This window comes from Myotis brandtii, unplaced genomic scaffold (genome assembly GCF_000412655.1).
Source record: "Myotis brandtii unplaced genomic scaffold, ASM41265v1 scaffold312, whole genome shotgun sequence".
In the NCBI taxonomy this organism is placed as follows: Eukaryota; Metazoa; Chordata; class Mammalia; order Chiroptera; family Vespertilionidae; genus Myotis; species Myotis brandtii.
The window spans coordinates 2,112,152-2,122,525 of NW_005361955.1; the positions used below are offsets into that span (position 1 = coordinate 2,112,152).

Here is a 10,374-nt window from a genome sequence, read left to right on the forward strand (position 1 = left end):
CGTTCGGGGCTGAAGCCCGGGCCTAGGACTCACCCCCAGCGTCCCGCCTGGCCTTCCTTCCCGGCTGGCCCCTCTGTCATTTTGACCCCGGATTTCTCTCGCCCCCCCTCGTCTCGCCCCCTTCGCAGCGCCCGTGTCCGGGGCTGGGGGAAGGGAGGGGCGTGTGGAGTGGGGCCGAGGCCCGAGGGACTGTGTGGGAGCTTGGCTCTGGTCGGGGGGTCTGAGGTCCTGTGAGCCCTCGCTCGCCCTGGCGTCCCCAGAAGTTGGCCACTGGGGCTCAGCCGTTGCCACCTGAAACCAGTTCTGCACCTTTTGTTTTGCTTTTGAACTTGTCGTTTCAGGGGAGGAGGGAACCTGCTGTCTTGGGATCGGGAGCAGAGGTAGAGCCAGGTGGGCAGCTGGGCTGTCCGGTTTCCTTTCCTTTTGGAAAGGAAAATGGGCGTGTCTTCCCCGAAGGGCCGGAAACCCTTTTACAGCTTGCGACCCTCCCCCCCCCTTTCCATCCCCCTTTTCAGCTTTAGCAAAGCTGCGTGTAGTTCTTGCCCAGCGGTTTGGTTCATTCCTTAGCAACATTGATGGAGAGGATGCCCCGGTGAATCTGCAGCAGAGTTTCTTGAAGCAGCCCAGCCCCCTTGAGCTGTTGGCCAATCGCCCCCCCGCCCCCCTTTTTTTGGTGACACCTTGCACAGTAGTCTTGGTAGATCCTCACCCAGTGCTTTTGTAGGCTGCCTTTTCAACCTGACTTGCCATAGAGCAGTGGTTCTCAACCTTGGCTGCACATCTGGGCCCAGAAGTCAGGATTTTAAAAAGATTCCCAGGTGATTCTAATGTGCAGCCAAGATTGAGAACCACTGTCATAGAGGAAAGGAAGGTGAACACATAGACACTAATCCAAAATGGATGCTCTTAAGTCAAAAGAGGTACCTGTACCATAAGCATCTCTATGAAAGGTCTGAATTCCTAAATTAGTTAATTATTAAAAAAAAAAAAAAGTCACCCAGGGCTTAAAAAGCAGGTAGCTGCTTTAAAATAAAATGCAACTTTGATTTATTTATGCTTTCTGACCAGTATTTTAAAATTTGGAATTGATTGGTTAACTAAATCCTTGTCTTTGAAGTACCCGTGTATAGACATTGTTACAAAGCCTGGAGGAAAGAAACTTATGAAAATGTTAGATGTGTTACAGACAAGATTCCTTCAGGAGGTGGATACAGTTTTTTTCCTCCACTGTATATTAGAAGAGTGAGACTCCACTGGGTGAAAAAGGTGAAGGGATAAGAAGTACAAATTGGTAGTTACGAAATAGTTACAGGGGAGTAAAGTTCAGCATAGGGAGTATAATCAATACTGTTGTAATAACTATGGTGTCAGGTGGATAATTGAATTATCAGGGGATCACTGTGTAAATTATATAATTGTTGAACTACTATGCTTGTATACCTGGAACTAAACCTATATAATAAAGGCCTAATATGCTAAGTGTCCGGTTGTCTGTTCAACCAATCAAAGCGTAATATGCTAATGATATGCTAAGGCCGCTTAACTGCTCACTATGACGTGCACTGACCACCAGGGGGCTGACGCTCCGACTGGTAGGCTAGCTTGCTGCTGGGGTCCAGCTGACTGGGACTGAGCAAGACAGGCCGGACACGCCCTGTAGCCCTTCCATGGTCCCTCCCCGGCTGGCCAACCTCCCACATCCCTCCCTGGCCCCAATCGTGCACCGGTGGGGTCCCTCGGCCTGGCCTGCGCCCTCTTGCAATCTGGTACCACCCCTCGCATGAGACCCCCTCGAGGGATGTTGTAGAGCGGTTTTGGCCCGATTCCCGCAGGCCAGGCTGAGGGACCCCCCACTGGTGCATAAATTTGTGCATGGGGCCTCTAGTATAAAATAATATTGAATGTCAACTGTAATTGAAAAATAAAATTTAAAAAAGTGAAACTTTGTGAGTAGGTGGTAGTTTTACTAGTGTCATGTAACAAAAGATGCCTATAGTTATGATTTTAGCTTAACAATACCTTGTCCTCTACCAACAGAGTTGGCTTGTATTTTTTTGAAATCACACACCCACTCTCTGGCTAGTATGGAAAGATTAAAAAGCTGCTTCTGGTCTGTGGGCGGTAACCTTTTAATTTCTAAAGAGTTTTCAGCTGTTTACAGAGTAGAGTGCTAATCAGCAGCATAGCAAAATTTTAGATCTTAAAAATTCATTAGTATGTGATCTAGATCTGTTATAATTATGAACATTTATTAAGATTTGGCGTGGTATGGGTACCCTGTACTATGTGTCTGAAATGAGATTTCTCAGTATTTGCATCTTAAGATAAACGGAAGTACAGTCAGCTGACAGAACGTTGTGACACTTTGAAGTAGTAGAGAGAATCTTTTATGAGCACACACACACAAACTACAGTTTGATGAAGAACCCAGTGATCTGGAGGAGTTGGTGACCACCGTTACTCTAAGCCAGTGGTCGGCAAACTGCGGCCCCTTGAGTGTGGCTCTTCCACAAAATACCACATGCGGGTGCGCACGTACAGTGTGATTGAAACTTCGTGGCCACACTCAAGGGGTCAAAGGGCCGCATGTGGCTCGCGAGCCGCAGTTTGCCGACCACTGCTCTAAGCTGTTTTGTACAAGAATATTTCTCCTTTTCTGTAAGAGTTTTTTATGCCTGTCTTCCATGTACAAAACCTGTCCTGGCTGAGGACTTAAGTTTAAACTCGATGTGGCATTTATGTATCGCTCATTAATCATAAAATACTTACTGAGCTCTTAATTTGTTCCAGGATTTCTTCTAAGGACTGGGCTACAATGAGGTATCAAAGCAGACAAAGTCCTGCCCTCATTGAGCTTTATTCTGTGTATGTCAGAATGAGGATTACAATAAGCAAATAGACAAGATAATTTCAGATAATGCTAAAAATCAGCGATTAGCAAACTTTTTTTGTAAAGGGCCAGAAAATAAATATTTATGGGCTATATGGTCTCTGTTGCAGCTACTCAACTCTGTTATTTTAGTGTGGAAATGGTCACAGGCAGTACATAAACAAACTTGTCTGTCCTACTTAAACTTGGGACACTGAAATTTGAATTTCATATAATTTTCCCATGTCACAAAATATTCCTTTTGATTTTTTTTTCAACCATTTAAAAATGTAAAAAACATTCTTACCTCATAGGCCATACAAAATCTTGGGGCAAACTGGATTTGGCCTGTGGGCTGTAATCTGACCCTTTGTAGAAAAAGTTTCCTGCCCTGGCCAGTGTGGTTCAGTTGTTTGGGTGTTGTCCTGTGCACTGAAAGGTCGCCAGTGTGATTTCTGGTCAAGGCAACATACCCAGTTTGTGGGTTTGATCCCTGGTTGGGGTTCGTACAGGAATCACCAATCGATGTTTCTCCCATCGATGTTTCTCTCTCCCTCTTCTCTCTCTGAAATCAATAAAAATATATATTTAAAAAAAAGAAAGAAAAAGTTTTCTCCTCACTAAGGAGAAGATATTTGATGCAAGAGTTTTCCTAGCAGATGAAACAGAAAGTGCAAAGATCTGCAGGTGGAAATGAGCTTCTCCTATGTTCCCCTGCATTGAAGTTCTCCACATACCATGTCATTCTTGCCTTTGTGTCTTTTTTCATTGTGTTGTTCTTAACTAAGTTGTTCTCTTCCTGTCAGATTTTTAAAGTCCACACGTTATAGAATCTAAGACTTGGAAGAGATCTTAAATCTTAACTTCATACCCAATTGCTTTCCTAAAATGTTCTCAGTGATTTTTTAGCCTGTTTGAACACCTTTTATGACAGAAAATTCATTACTTTGAGGTAGCCTATGCCATTTTCAGATGGCTCTAATTGTTAGAGTGTTCTTCATGTTGTAATAGGATTCATCCTTTCTCTCCTTTCCATGGTGCTGCCTTACATGGAGTAAGCCTGCACTGGGATTGCACCTCATTCCCAGGATTCGGTTCTAAAGTCACTGCATGAGACAAAAATCACATAAGATGAAAGCTATAGTTGAAAATTCCTTACATTGTATAGTGTGCATGTTTTTGTATACTGTATATAATTGTATGTCATTCTTATGCATGCTACAGACTGAGAGCCACCGAGCTTGACTGCAGGAAGGAGCAAGAGGAAATAAATTATTATATAGATATGTAGGCCTTCAAACATTTTTGCTTTTTAAAACAGCTGTCAAATCCCTATCAGAGTGGGGGAGGGTAGATAATTTTAATGTGTTCCTGCTTCCTTGCAGGGTTTATTTTATTGTATTTTTACATTAAGCCTTTATTACATTAATGTTTATAGATATATTATGAATATTAAATGAGATAATATGTAAGGAAGCACCTGGCACATGGTTAATAAATGCAGGATTTGAATCTAAATTTTTGCTTCATTGGGCTCATATTCACACTGTCCTTTGAAAAGTTATAGAGAAGAACTAGGCCACCTGCTTCCTGTCTTTCCAAATAGGCATTTCCTGTTGTGGCTCTACTGAACATCTGTCACTCTCTATGTCCTAGAGTGTTGGTCACATTTTACCAGAGGTCAGCTAGTAAGTTAAATGGGTATATGATCTCTCAGTTCTGCTACATGACCCTTCAAATATTTGAACACTGCTATTATGTATCTGAAGTCTTCACTTTACTCAGGGCTCATTTCTTTTTCTTTGTTTTGTTAATTCTCACCCAAGGATATTTTTTTCCCCATTGATCTTTCCTTTTTTTTTTCTTTTTAAAATATATTTTTATTGTTTTCAAGAGGAAGGGAAAGGGAGAGAGAGATAGAAACATTAATGATGAGAGAGAATCATTGATCGGCTGCCTTATGCACGCCTCCTACTGGGCATCAAGCCCGCAACCCCGGCATGTGCCCTTGACCAGAATCAAACCCGGGACCCTTCAGTCTGAAGGCCGAACGCTCTATCCACTGAGCCAAACCAGCTAGGGCTGATTTATAAAAACACACATTATTATTGATTTCAGAGAGGAAGGGAGAGGGAGAGAGAGATAGTAACATCAATGATGAGAGACAATCATTGATCGGCTGCCTCCTACATACCCCTCACTGGGGCTCGAGCCCGCAACCCAGCACGTGCCCTGACTGGGAATCAAACAGTGATCTCCTGGTTCTTATGTTGATGCTCAACCACTGGGCCACGCTGGCCAGGCCTGACTTCCCTTGATTTTAATGGCATTGGTAATTTTGAAAATAACTGATCAGGCATTTTTGTACAGTGTCCTTCAATTGGGATTTGTCTGATGTTTTTCTATGGGGTAGATTGATATAATGTGATTTAGAAAGGAAGACCACAGAGTTAAAGTGTCATTCTTATCACATATCACGAGTACATATTATTGATACGACTTATCCGTGTTATCTGATAAGTCGTATCAACTTACCAGTATTAATGTTAACCTTGATCATCTAGGTCAGGGGTGGGCAACCCCTGGCATGCGTGCCAAACATGGCACGCCAGTAACTTTTGCTGGCACGCGAAACCCTCTCATAATCTTCCATTTACAATTTTTTTCTTAATGTCGACTTTTTTATTTTTCAGATAAATTCAGTGTAGGTGCATCTTAGATGAATAAATAATTTTACATAACAAGTTATCTTAAAGACCATAGACATGGCTGACTTTGAAATGCAGTTGATTGAATTTCAGAGTAGCTCAATTTGGAAGCAGAAATTTATTGACCTTAGAGTTGACTTGGAAAACATTGAAAAAAAGCGATTAGAGACAGGAGTTATAATTTTCCCATGTCACAAAATATTCCTTTTGATTTTTTTTTCAACCATTTAAAAATGTAAAAAACATTCTTACCTCATAGGCCATACAAAATCTTGGGGCAAACTGGATTTGGCCTGTGGGCTGTAATCTGACCCTTTGTAGAAAAAGTTTCCTGCCCTGGCCAGTGTGGCTCAGTTGTTTGGGTGTTGTCCTGTGCACTGAAAGGTCGCCAGTGTGATTTCTGGTCAAGGCAACATACCCAGTTTGTGGGTTTGATCCCTGGTTGGGGTTCGTACAGGAATCACCAATCGATGTTTCTCCCATCGATGTTTCTCTCTCCCTCTTCTCTCTCTGAAATCAATAAAAATATATATTTAAAAAAAAGAAAGAAAAAGTTTTCTCCTCACTAAGGAGAAGATATTTGATGCAAGAGTTTTCCTAGCAGATGAAACAGAAAGTGCAAAGATCTGCAGGTGGAAATGAGCTTCTCCTATGTTCCCCTGCATTGAAGTTCTCCACATACCATGTCATTCTTGCCTTTGTGTCTTTTTTCATTGTGTTGTTCTTAACTAAGTTGTTCTCTTCCTGTCAGATTTTTAAAGTCCACACGTTATAGAATCTAAGACTTGGAAGAGATCTTAAATCTTAACTTCATACCCAATTGCTTTCCTAAAATGTTCTCAGTGATTTTTTAGCCTGTTTGAACACCTTTTATGACAGAAAATTCATTACTTTGAGGTAGCCTATGCCATTTTCAGATGGCTCTAATTGTTAGAGTGTTCTTCATGTTGTAATAGGATTCATCCTTTCTCTCCTTTCCATGGTGCTGCCTTACATGGAGTAAGCCTGCACTGGGATTGCACCTCATTCCCAGGATTCGGTTCTAAAGTCACTGCATGAGACAAAAATCACATAAGATGAAAGCTATAGTTGAAAATTCCTTACATTGTATAGTGTGCATGTTTTTGTATACTGTATATAATTGTATGTCATTCTTATGCATGCTACAGACTGAGAGCCACCGAGCTTGACTGCAGGAAGGAGCAAGAGGAAATAAATTATTATATAGATATGTAGGCCTTCAAACATTTTTGCTTTTTAAAACAGCTGTCAAATCCCTATCAGAGTGGGGGAGGGTAGATAATTTTAATGTGTTCCTGCTTCCTTGCAGGGTTTATTTTATTGTATTTTTACATTAAGCCTTTATTACATTAATGTTTATAGATATATTATGAATATTAAATGAGATAATATGTAAGGAAGCACCTGGCACATGGTTAATAAATGCAGGATTTGAATCTAAATTTTTGCTTCATTGGGCTCATATTCACACTGTCCTTTGAAAAGTTATAGAGAAGAACTAGGCCACCTGCTTCCTGTCTTTCCAAATAGGCATTTCCTGTTGTGGCTCTACTGAACATCTGCCACTATGTCCTAGAGTGTTGGTCACATTTTACCAGAGGTCAGCTAGTAAGTTAAATGGGTATATGATCTCTCAGTTCTGCTACATGACCCTTCAAATATTTGAACACTGCTATTATGTATCTGAAGTCTTCACTTTACTCAGGGCTCATTTCTTTTTCTTTGTTTTGTTAATTCTCACCCAAGGATATTTTTTTCCCCATTGATCTTTCCTTTTTTTTTTCTTTTTAAAATATATTTTTATTGTTTTCAAGAGGAAGGGAAAGGGAGAGAGAGATAGAAACATTAATGATGAGAGAGAATCATTGATCGGCTGCCTTATGCACGCCTCCTACTGGGCATCAAGCCCGCAACCCCGGCATGTGCCCTTGACCAGAATCAAACCCGGGACCCTTCAGTCTGAAGGCCGAACGCTCTATCCACTGAGCCAAACCAGCTAGGGCTGATTTATAAAAACACACATTATTATTGATTTCAGAGAGGAAGGGAGAGGGAGAGAGAGATAGTAACATCAATGATGAGAGACAATCATTGATCGGCTGCCTCCTACATACCCCTCACTGGGGCTCGAGCCCGCAACCCAGCACGTGCCCTGACCGGGAATCAAACAGTGATCTCCTGGTTCTTATGTTGATGCTCAACCACTGGGCCACGCTGGCCAGGCCTGACTTCCCTTGATTTTAATGGCATTGGTAATTTTGAAAATAACTGATCAGGCATTTTTGTACAGTGTCCTTCAATTGGGATTTGTCTGATGTTTTTCTATGGGGTAGATTGATATAATGTGATTTAGAAAGGAAGACCACAGAGTTAAAGTGTCATTCTTATCACATATCACGAGTACATATTATTGATACGACTTATCCGTGTTATCTGATAAGTCGTATCAACTTACCAGTATTAATGTTAACCTTGATCATCTAGGTCAGGGGTGGGCAACCCCTGGCATGCGTGCCAAACATGGCACGCCAGTAACTTTTGCTGGCACGCGAAACCCTCTCATAATCTTCCATTTACAATTTTTTTCTTAATGTCGACTTTTTTATTTTTCAGATAAATTCAGTGTAGGTGCATCTTAGATGAATAAATAATTTTACATAACAAGTTATCTTAAAGACCATAGACATGGCTGACTTTGAAATGCAGTTGATTGAATTTCAGAGTAGCTCAATTTGGAAGCAGAAATTTATTGGAAGAGCAATTTCTATGCCTCTGCCTTAACTCTCCCTGCCTTCCTAGATCCGACCAGTGTTTTGGTTTCATCCACATATGCTTGTGAATCTTTGTTCTCAGTGATGAATTTTGTTAAGTCTCGTAATAGGAGTAGCCTGACGGATGAAAGTAGTAGCTCGTGCATATCTCTGAAGGTCACGAAATATAAACCTGATGTAAAATCTCTGTCATCAGTGATGCAGCAGCAAAAGTCCCACTGATAATATCAAACGGAGTCATAAAGTTTTCTGTCGGACTATCAGTGTACATGTATACATTAAAAAATAAATGTATTTTTCATCATCATATACTGTGTTTTTGTCGCTCGAATGAATTTTATTATTTCTTCAAGGTTCTTCACATACGTACACCTTAAGAGATATCAAGTAGGCGTAACATGTTCTCAAAAAATTAGGGTTGGCACGCAGAAGAATTTTGAGTCAGAGATTTTGCTGGTTTTGACACACACTCACAAAAAGGTTGCCCACCCCTGACCTAGGTTGAGGTAATGTTTGTTTTCTTCACTGTAATGTTACCCTTTTGTTCTTCCCTTTTTGTACTCTAGAAGAAAGTCACTATGCATAGCCCACATTTAATGAGTGATGAGTTATGCTTCACCTCCTTAAGAATGGAATCCTGCCCTGACTGGTTTGGCTCAGTGGATAGAGTGTCAGCCTGCAGATCCAAGGGTCTCAGGTTCGATTCCGGTCAAGGGCATATACCTTGGTTGCGGGCACATACCCAGTGGGGAGTGTGCAGGAGGCAGCTGATCGATGTTTCTCTCTCATTGATGTTTCTAACTCTCTATCCCTCTCCCTTCCTCTCTGTAAAAAATCAATAAAATATATATATTAAAAAAGAATGGAATCCTATCTAATAAAGACAGAATATGCAAATTGACCATCACACCATCACAAAGATGGTGGTGCCCATAGCCACAAGATGGTGGTGCCCAGTACCCTCAGCCCCGCTGGAGTTCCCCAGTCCTTTCAGCCCCCAGCTGCCCAGGGCCGCTCAAGGCTCAGGCAACCAGAGCTGGCCAAGGCTTGCGCTGCCGACAGTGGCAGCAGCAGAGGTGTGATGGGGGCGTCGCCTTCCCCTGATCGCCAGGTCGCCAGGACTGTGGAGGGGGCAGGCCGGGCTGAGGGATCCCCCCCCCCCTCAGTGTATGAATTTTCATGCACCTGGCCTCTAGTATCTATATAAATTTCTTTGCTCAAATTGTTCCAGCTTTGGTTATTGGGAGCTTTTTCAGTTGGCTCCTGTCTGTCTTTCCTTTGACATACTCTGATGATTGTATGTGAGCACTTTTCTGACAACATAAAATGTTTCAGGCTCATCCTTTATATATCATGCTCTAATCCTATAATTGATCATTTTTCCAAGGAGCCTAGTTCCTTTTATTGGAAACTAGTAGCCTGGTGCACGAAATTTGTGCACATCAAAAGGGAATTAATTAGAGGAATGTAATTTGGACTCACGATCTAATATTAATAATTTGTGAGCATGAGGCAATCCGCGTTTCTGAAATTCAGTGACGTGAATTTTAGCTATTACTTTGCCAAATAAATCGAATTTACAGATATCATTTAAAAGAGCATTCAGCTTAATATTAAAAACTCTGGCTACCAAGTCAGGTCTGTTTTCAACTTTTTGCCAGCGTTGTAAATTGTTTGCAATATCTGCCCATTTGGGGTTGCATGTCATGGTTATGAATAAATTTGGCTTGCCATATTTACATGGTTATGAATAAATTGGGCTTGCCATATTCATGGTTATGAATAAATTGGGCTCGTTACAATTGCCACAGCATCCTGATATCACTGCTGCATTATTTCTGGGACTACCCTCAGAAGATGGAAGTATTATCATTTTACGAATCGGCACATTGTCCTTTTCAGATCTAGATTTGAGATAATCCATCAAACCACTATATTTTTCAATTCTCAACTTAGATTGGTTTGCTTTAATGAAATTTATCCGATTGGCCTCCATTTTTGAATA

At 41.4% G+C, this 10,374-nt stretch overlaps 1 protein-coding gene across 2 annotated transcripts in view; it reads left to right on the top strand.

The window, feature by feature from the left end:
* The window catches only part of TMCC1 (transmembrane and coiled-coil domain family 1), a 170,663-nt gene that overhangs the window by 1,063 nt on the left and 159,226 nt on the right, over positions 1 to 10,374 (top strand). For both annotated transcript variants that reach the window (XM_014542725.1, XM_005870028.2), the window contains exons 2-3: positions 2,442 to 2,443; positions 5,006 to 5,014. The gene's annotated coding sequence lies outside the window, so the exon portion shown is untranslated. The remainder of the gene's footprint in view (positions 1 to 2,441; positions 2,444 to 5,005; positions 5,015 to 10,374) is intronic.